Below are 9,165 nucleotides of genomic sequence, written 5' to 3' on the forward strand. Positions count from 1 at the left end.
CCGGCTGGGAACCCCCGACCTCCGCACACAGCCCTGCCAGCCATTTCGGGAGGGATAATCGTGAACGGCGGCACCTCGAGCAGGGCGGGTGGGAGAGCTGATCTCCTTGCGCTGCTGCTCTTGGTGGGTAGAGTTTTCGTGCTAGCACATGGAATAGTGTCCAGCTACATGGTCAGAAATGGCAGCGTCCCTGCCCACGCTGCAGGCGGCTGGGAAGAAATCTCCCTTCTGTTTGCTGAGCCCGGGGTGAAGCCGAGTTTCTCGGGGAGAAGCCTGATCGTGGCAATCCCTGCGCACCTGACCCCGCCCTGGGCAGGGCCGGCTGTAGAGCACAGATGCTCCGGGACAGGTGCTTGAGGCCGGGATAACCCACATCGTCTCCTGCCAGCTGCCTTGTGACCGCCTCTCACTCGTGGTCCCACGTATCTGAAGTCCGGCTCCTGGAAATAGACTGCTGTCAGTGCTTTGTAGGGTTAGGGTGTGCGGGGGGATGAAGAATCCTCTCTTGCTTCCCCCAGCCCTGAGCACTCCAGCCCTATGCATCACCTTCGGCTTGTTCCTCAAAGCCTTGGTGGGGGAGAGAGGTTATAAGGTCCAGCTACACGTGAGCCCCATTTACAAGAAACCCCCAGTATTAAAGACAAGCCCTTTAAGAGCCCAGGAAACTGAGTGCAGACTTGGAGTGGGGCAAATAAGTCCTGGTGTATGCCACTGGCCAGGACCCCAAGAGACTGCTCAGCTTTCCTACCTGGGGTGTAGTGATCACCCCACCATACCCCACCAAGGCTGGTGCATTGTGTGGCCACAACTCCCCACCTCTGGGGACACTCCCGCAGCGGTGTGCGGGGACACACAGCGCCCTCAGCCCCCCGGAGATGTTTCAGGCGATCCATGATTCAGTGATGCTACCGATGGTCTCCCCGCTCGCCTTTTCTTGGGTGGTGTGTGCTCTTGCTTTGCTCTCCTGCTGGTGAGTGCCTCCTGCCTCCCTTTCCTACAGCTGCCCTGGATCAGGCTCCGTGTCCCGGCACGCGTCGCTGGGTGTCCCGTGACATCCCAGGGGACGCTGAATTACGGACGCCAGGCTGCTCTCCTGGCCAGGAAAACTGCTGCTCCTCTCAGCCCGGTCCCTCTAGCTTTTCCCCTCCTGGCAAGTGGCACTCAGGAGACAGAGACTGCACTTAGCAGGGAGGAGATTTGCAAATGCAGTAGTGACCTGCCCGTTTCCCTCTAACAGCGGCGCTTCATGTCCAGAGAGGCAGCTCTCCTGCTTCCCAGTGGCAGTGTAGCTGTTGTGTTAGTTTGGGACAGCCGCCTCCTCTCAGGGCTCTCTGGGGAGCTCTAACTATACTGGCTTTTAATGCCTCGGGCAAAGGGTGCCAGGATGCAGGACTGGGAAACCACCAAGTTAAAATTTTTGCGTTGTATGCCCCACCACGTTCTCCAGGGCTTGGATAAATCACAAAACTTCTCTATTGTAATTTCCCACTCGCTCTTAGGAGAACAAAAATAGCTCATATTCCTCAGTAGCATTACAAGGAATAGTGAGCTGCTGCTGCTGCTGCTGCTGGAAGTGCACTCAAGCAATGTCTGTGTTTTCACCAGCCCTGCTCTGTCCTGGATAGCAAGTGGGGGCTTTAAACATATTGAAACATCTTCAGCAAGTTTGTAAAAATATAAATTACTTTTGTTTCTTATTCTTAAATTAAATATTTTTTTTTCTCTCAATGCTGCTTTGGAGCAAACTAAGAGAAGACATATTTAGAAGATTTCCAAACTTTTATAGATTGTTCTCACCTTCTAAGTCACTTGGCTAAGAAAAAAGGGTTATGGCAGTCTCATTACTCATTTATCAATCTCCAATCTTATCTGTACCTTGGGAAAATTGCTGGTCACATTTCTAAGTTGCATTTTCTCAGTAAAAAACACAGCAAGGTTTAGGAAGAGATACTGGAGATAAGCAGCAAAGCAATATAACTGCATAAGGGTACAGCTCTCACTGGTGTCATATAACTGCTCCTGTAATTAGGGCTAGTATACTCAGCCCAGGCATTTTGCTAATAAGGCTAAAATTCTTCCAGCACTCGAATTAGTAATCCAAAATCCATCTGAATTTTTTTGCAAGGGGCACACTGCTCCACGGATGTATGAGCAGTCAGTGTCACTGACCTAATATTTTTGCTTTTCCCAGCAGTAAATGCAGAAAAAACTGCTGTGGACACACTATCGCTGGTGTAATCAGAGGCAAAAGATAGGTCAAAAGAAGTCAGGTATGTCATTTTTGCACAAAATAAGCTTGTGAAGTGTCAGATAAGAGCACATTTTGGGATGCACTGGTAACACACCAAATAAGTGCAAAACAACACTTTGTTTACACTGTCTTGTGGACATTTCTTGGACTGCAGAGAATGCAAGACCAGTGCTGAGGTAGGGGCTGGGCTAGGAGCATAAGGAAGCATTAAAGAATTGCCTGTTGGAGTGGGGAGATGAATGAGTGATTCATATTACCCTAGGGCAATATTACAAAAGCTGAACTAACTTTGGCTTTGGTGATTATAGTTTGTGATTGAGACTGTGTGAGAGACAGGACTTGTTTTACTGGTACATGTGGTACCACGTTATTTAAGGAATATGAGAATATTGTGCCAGTGCTGTGTAAAAACACGGAGTGGGTACGGGTGCCTTTCAGGCCATGGGGAAACATGGCAACTGCAGTGTTTGACAATACACCCTGCTTGGGGTTTGTGGTGACCTGAACTGAGGGAAAGTGGAAATTGTTGCCATCTGTCTTGGGCTGCAATGCAAGCTGTAACCAAAGTATGTATTCTATCATCAGTTGTTAATTATTACCACCATGTAATTATTACCACCTCCCCAGGTGGGGCAGTGTTCTTTATCTCTTCCATAACCTATCCCTCATAACCCCAGGGGGATCTCTTCTGTTAATGGGCCATTGAGCCTCACTGCATGACTGATAAAATTACATCATCCCATTGTGAGATGCTCCACCCAGGGGAGGAGCCAAGCATTCCTACCTGGATATAATCTGAGACTTGGTACACTGCAGTCAGCCTTTCTCCACTGGATTCCCAGAGGAAAACAGGACCCATCTATACCACCACTGGACCTCCAGAAGAAAACTACACCCTTCTACAGGATCATTGCTTCAACAGAAGTGCATCCAGGAGGACTGCAGACACCATTTAATCAGACTGCTAACAACACCCTGACCAACAGGGTCAACAATCGTATTCTGTCAGTGGGTTTGGGTTTTTTTGTTGCTATTTTGTACTACTGCATTTTTATTTTTATTTTCCTAGTAAAGAACTGTTATTCCTGTATTTTTGCTGAGAGCCCCTTGATTTCAAGATTATAATAATTTGGAGGTGGGGGGGTGGTTTACATCTTTCCATTTCAAGGGAAGTTTCTACCTTCCTTAGCAGACACCTGTCTTCAAACCAAGACACCATCCTGCTGACTGACTCAGTGTAGGAAGCTGCTGCCTAAGAAGCCATGTCCTCAGACAACATCCCCTGCCTGGTCCCTGTTGGCTATCCCACCACCACTGCAGTGAGCTAACACTGCTGGGGACACATGTCCTGCAGGTGCCATCTGAGATGTATTGTCACCTTTGGAAGAAATGAACTCCTCCAAAACTACCAAATCTAGAAGTGTTAATGAAATTCTGAATAGGGTCTAAAGGAAGTTAAGGGGCCAAAGTCAGTAGTTTTATTTGTATGGTGGATATGGTGGATTCACTCTGAACTTGAGGATATAACCATCTGTTACACTGAAGGTGAAATTTCAGTCTGAACTTAATACTTACTGAAAGGTTTCCCTCTGTCCCTGGGGCCAGATTCAAATGTACATTCTTGTTGACTATTTCCTTTTGTTTCAGAAAGATTGGAAAATCCTGAAGTCTTAGTGTGTTAGATAAGATTAATAGATTTGTTTTCTTTCCAAAGGTGGCTGAGACCCTTCTGTGTTGGCATTTCTACTGTCATAATTGTTCACTGTGGCCAATTAGTAAATATATTTAAAAGAAGTAAAAATAGCTTTGCACATCAGCCTCACTAAATACTAGAAAAGGACTGTTGCAGAGCATTGCCAAGTTTTTAAGAATGAAGTTGAAAATGGATTTAAACAAATTCATAAAGGCTACATCCATTTCTGGATGTTTATCCAAATGATCTGAATACAGCCTCAATTTGACAGAAACACTGACTGAGAGAGAACATTGCAGAAGAGGGACCCTTCTAAACACACTTTGTTCTTACCTCCCCCATGTCAGCAAGGTAGCCACTCTCATGATGCTCGGTTCCTGTCAGTCTGTGGCCAGCCTCTTCTAACTGGAAGCCGAAGGAAAGCTGAGATTGTCCCTGCTTTTTTCTTCTTTCAGTTGTTCTGAAACCCCCATAACCACAGGCAGAAAAGAAGAGCCATTTGTTTATGAGTCTGCTCACCCTGTAAGTGCCCTGACTGACATGCCTGCTTTTCTTAGAAGGCAAAGGCTTTGCACAAGCTCTGTGGCATTTGCAGTATAAAACAGGGGAGGGAGGAGAGTCACTTTACTAAGCTGAAAGTTTACAAGGTAGTGATAGCCATGTCTGAAAACAGACCTTCACTGGGACACAGCGGAACTCAGCAGAGCACTGAAAGACCATGTGGCAGCTGAAAAAACTGAACCATGTACTGAACATGAAAGGAACATTTCTTTTTGTCTGACAGCAGCTCAACAGAGTGACAAATACTGATCTTTTGTGGTGCAGTAATTGCACGAGCATTGAAGTTTTACTGTGATGACTGTGGTATTCTGCCTTTTGTTGTGAGTTGTCACCCCTTAGTCACTGCTGTGCCTGACCCACCTGATTCTTGACTCTGAGGGACACGTGGCAGTATTTGTTTTTGCAAGCCCAGTGGGGAGCATTGTCTTCCTTAATTAAATCACTACATCCCAGAATCATGGAATGCAAGGGAAAAAAAAAAGGTTTGTTGGATAACTGTGACTTTCTTTTTGTTAGACTGTAGAATTTCAACCTTCTGTCCCCTACTGAAAACTGATGTCTGAGATGGGTGAAATGAGCCATACCTACAGAACCCTAGACTCCAGCTGAGCTGCAGCATCAAGCATTGCCAGTAGCAATGAGCAGTGGGAAAAAGGGGGTTTTAGAGCTGCATTTTTGGTTGTAAAGATGACCAAACACAGTGCAATGTTGCAGACAGCAATGGGCATGCCCTCTTTCGTATTTGTCTGAATGGAGGTGGGGAGAAAGATCTTGCCTGGATGTAGGTTATAGCTATTAATTCTAAAATGTGGCTAAAAAGCCTAATTCTGTTATGTCAGTCAGATGACATGGAGCATTTGAAGGTTATTTTGCTTGTATTTTGAACTTATTTGGAACTTATCCAAGTTCCTACTTGGAAACATAGTATTCAAAGTAAGTATGATTATGAGAAAGCCCCTCCTAGCTTTCTGCTATTTCAGTCTGGGAGGAAAGCTAATTTTGATTATGAAACCAGCATGCAGAAGGGCAAGAGTAGCCTCTCGAGCTGGGTGACCCAGCCTGACAGGCTGCTCTTGCTGTCAGGAGCAGCAAAGGACCATGCCATACTTTACACAGGTTAATAACCTCCAGGCCAGGCTGTTCAGTGCTCCAATGTTGTTACCAGGGCCTTACATGTGGATCAGTGTTAACTCCTTTCTTCTTCCTGATGTTTTTGGGGGAGTTTGGTGCTAGGAGATTCTTAGTTAATCCCGTACTTTTAAAATAAATGGAAACAACATTGAAATTGTGTTGGTAACAGCCAGAAGAGACTGCTTCTGCTGCCAAACACAAATTAATGCATTGACTCTCCATCCTGACTCCTTGGATGAGTTTCTGCTGGGTGTCCGAATCTTCATCCATATAGTCACCCCATACAGCATATACTCAGGCATGACGCCTGCCACACAGCCACACACAATCTGCCACAAGGCCTGTTGTTGTCCAGCCTGATTACTAGGAATATTGGCAAGGATGGGCTGATCATTTCATGGCCAGCACATCCACAGTGTGAGGCCAGTCTGCAGTGGGCCAGGTAGAGCTTGGAATCATAAGCATCTTTACTAACGTTAAAAAAAAAATAGAGGGGAGTAAGAGAATCTTACTCTATCTCTCCAAATGTATTTACTTTGCAACTGAAAACCTTAATGCCCAGCTGGATCAATGAGTGAGATAAAACAAAGAAGCAAAGGAAATGCAAGGCAGCATTCTCTGCACCTCCCAAAGGCTGTTTCTAGAGGGAGAGGGCAGAAGATGCACTGTTCGCTTTCCATGCGTGAGTTGCCGCTGCCATCCCTCCCTGACTGCCCAAAAAATGACACAATAGTTTGGTGATACAGTATCTGGTCTCTGTAGCCATTTTCTAGCTTGAGAGGAAGCTTTACTGGATCTTCAGATGAGGCCATAGAGATTTAACTAGAAAGATTTTGGGGAGCTGACTTAATAATTAAGACTTGGCTCTGACCACAAAGGACCATCAGGGGCTCCAGCCTTCTGCATCCCAGTATTTGTCCAACTCAGCACAGATTCTGAAGCTACTGTTTCCTGGCTTCTAAACAAAAGTCTCAGCTTCTTAGATATGAAATATTAGCATTGTCTGTTTTTTAAGAAGCCACCCAACATCAGATCCTTTGTTTTATCTTTGTGTTACTTATGAAGGATTTAGTTGCTGCCCTGAGGGCTCTGGTGTTCACAGTTCTTCAGTATCCGCTTTATTCACCCTAGTTGCTTCACCAAGAGGAAAGCAAAGTTTGCCTCTGAAGTCAGCCTGAGTGCAATGAAACTTAAGGGTCCTGAGTGGCTAAAGAAACAGCAGCATGGGTCTGAAAAGGAATGGTCCCAAAGTGGCAGTACAGGTATATCCTTTTATACGTAGCCTAGCATCACCAAAAGGGAGTGAAAACACATCACACTTAACCAGCTTCCTGAAGCTTCCCTAAACAGGTTCTGTGGATAATTTCTCTCAGTTTGTGTGAACCATTCACCACTGCCTCATAAACTAAGTGCAGAGTTTGCCAGCTGAGATAAAGTTAAATCAATCTCTCCTTGAGATGTTTGTAGCACACTCTCTAGGAGATACATGGCCATCACACGCTTCCAACACAATATTTTTCTGTGCTGTTATCAACTCCAGAAGCACTTTTTTTTTTTCTCCCCACCCCCCCTTTTTTTTTCTTTCTTCTTTTGTAACAGCACAAAGAGAAATATTTGTGCTGCACCAAGACCTACTGTGACTGAGAGAGTGCTTTGGGTTTTTTAAATTCTGCTTAGTGAAAAACAATCAGCTTTAACCACATATTCTTTAATAACTCCCTACATAGCAAAAGGAATTTAAAAACTTTTTTAGAATGGGTGCCCTTCACCTCTTTAGAAATACTAACAAATTATTTTAAATAACAGTCTGTTTCTGAGTCATTGACTGTAACTTTGCCATGGCAGTGCCTTGTTTGAAATGTATCTCAAAAGCAGTTTGGTCTGTAATTCATCCGAAAGGTCAGACTTGCCTATCTAAGTATCTGATCGAGACTATGTACATTCTTATATACTACCAAAAAGGTTCTGGTTATAAAGACTCTCACTATTGGATGAAGGATAAAGAAACTATTTCCTTTGGATTTGGTTCACTATATTTTTGGATTGTATTTAAAGCAAGAACAAGCCAATTTAAGAAAAAAAAAAAAAAAAGGATCACTAAATAAGACTCTAATTAATGTTTCCCACTGTTCCCATTGCTATCGTGGAACAAAAGGTTTTAAAATTTCTGAAACATGTTGGGACATCTGTGCTCAGTTTCTATACACAATGCAGAAAGTCCAAAACATCATGGGAAACCTTATTCTGAAGGGATGCCAGTCCAGATCCATGCTCTGAAGAGTTTCATATGGTTCAGATCACTTTATAAAAAAAGCCTCTGAACTGTTTTATCCTTAGCTAACATGATTTTAAACTTCATATTTTTTAACCTCTATTCAAGAAAGCACTTAACAATATGCTTAATTATAACCCCCTCTGGTTTTCAGAGTCATGCTTTTCTTCACTCTCCTGGAGTTTGTTATTGCTATAATATAGAGTGAGAGGAAATAATAAAGTAATTTTTTTCAAGAGCATATACTATGGAATTATGAGAAAACAGCAGTAGTTTAAACTTCACCATTTGGTTTGCTGATTGATTCATTTGGTCTACAGTCAAGTGAGGGCCAGCATGTTGTGAGCAAAACCTGAATTTTGTTTTATTTGTTTTTCTTTTGAAGCTGCTGCTTTGTGGAACAATTCTGAAATTCACTGCAGTCAGAATATTACACTAACCAGCTGCAGATCAAAGACTTCACTGAATCTAGGTCAGGTCTAATTTGTGAAGCTCACAGAGTTAGTCACTATGGCAGCTTTCTGAAAGGTACAGATGGAGAATCCATGAGCTGTGGGAACAGAATTATGGGGCTTCTTCTCACCATCAGTTTTAATGCAGTTTGTTTTATTTTCTTTTCCAGGAGTTTCTTTTTTTAGAGTTCCTAGTAAAAGAGAGATTAAATGTGACAGCCACATCTGTTTTAGGAAATTCCTGTGGAGATATCAGATTGGTAGCTGGCTCAAGCAATGTTAAAAGTGAATGCTTCTGGTCTGAGCAGGTGGTCTATGAACATTATGAAAAAATCTGTAGCCTTTTACAGTGACTTTTATCTCAGGATCTCAAAGCACTCCGTAAATATCAGTTGATCAAGTCTTACAATATCCCTGGGAGGTGATCACTGTAATTGAAAGGAGTGGGTTTTATGGCTCACAAGTTTGCTGCTGGCTGTGAAATCTTATTTGTGACTCACACAATCTGCCACAAGTAGAGCAGATGTATTGCTGCTGTGCCTGGATATAAGAGCTGCTTGAGAGGCAGCACTGCTTTTGCCACTGGTACACAGGTTTTTCTTTCCTTCTGGTCTCCTTCAGTGTCCCTTGTTCTCCCATTCTCATTTCCTGGTAGCCCCATCAAATGACACTGTTTTTATCAGTCATCTTGAGCAAATATTTTCTGGCAAGCACTTGGCATGGATTTGTGCTTTGCAGATTGTTTTTCTGCAATTCCTAAGACAAAACAATGACAAGATGTACTTCAGCCAGTCTTTTCCCAGCT

The sequence above is a fragment of the Pseudopodoces humilis genome, chromosome 1 (assembly GCF_049639895.1).
Source record: "Pseudopodoces humilis isolate 2021_Gansu_Grassland_sample_001 chromosome 1, ASM4963989v1, whole genome shotgun sequence".
Lineage (NCBI taxonomy): Eukaryota > Metazoa > Chordata > Aves > Passeriformes > Paridae > Pseudopodoces > Pseudopodoces humilis.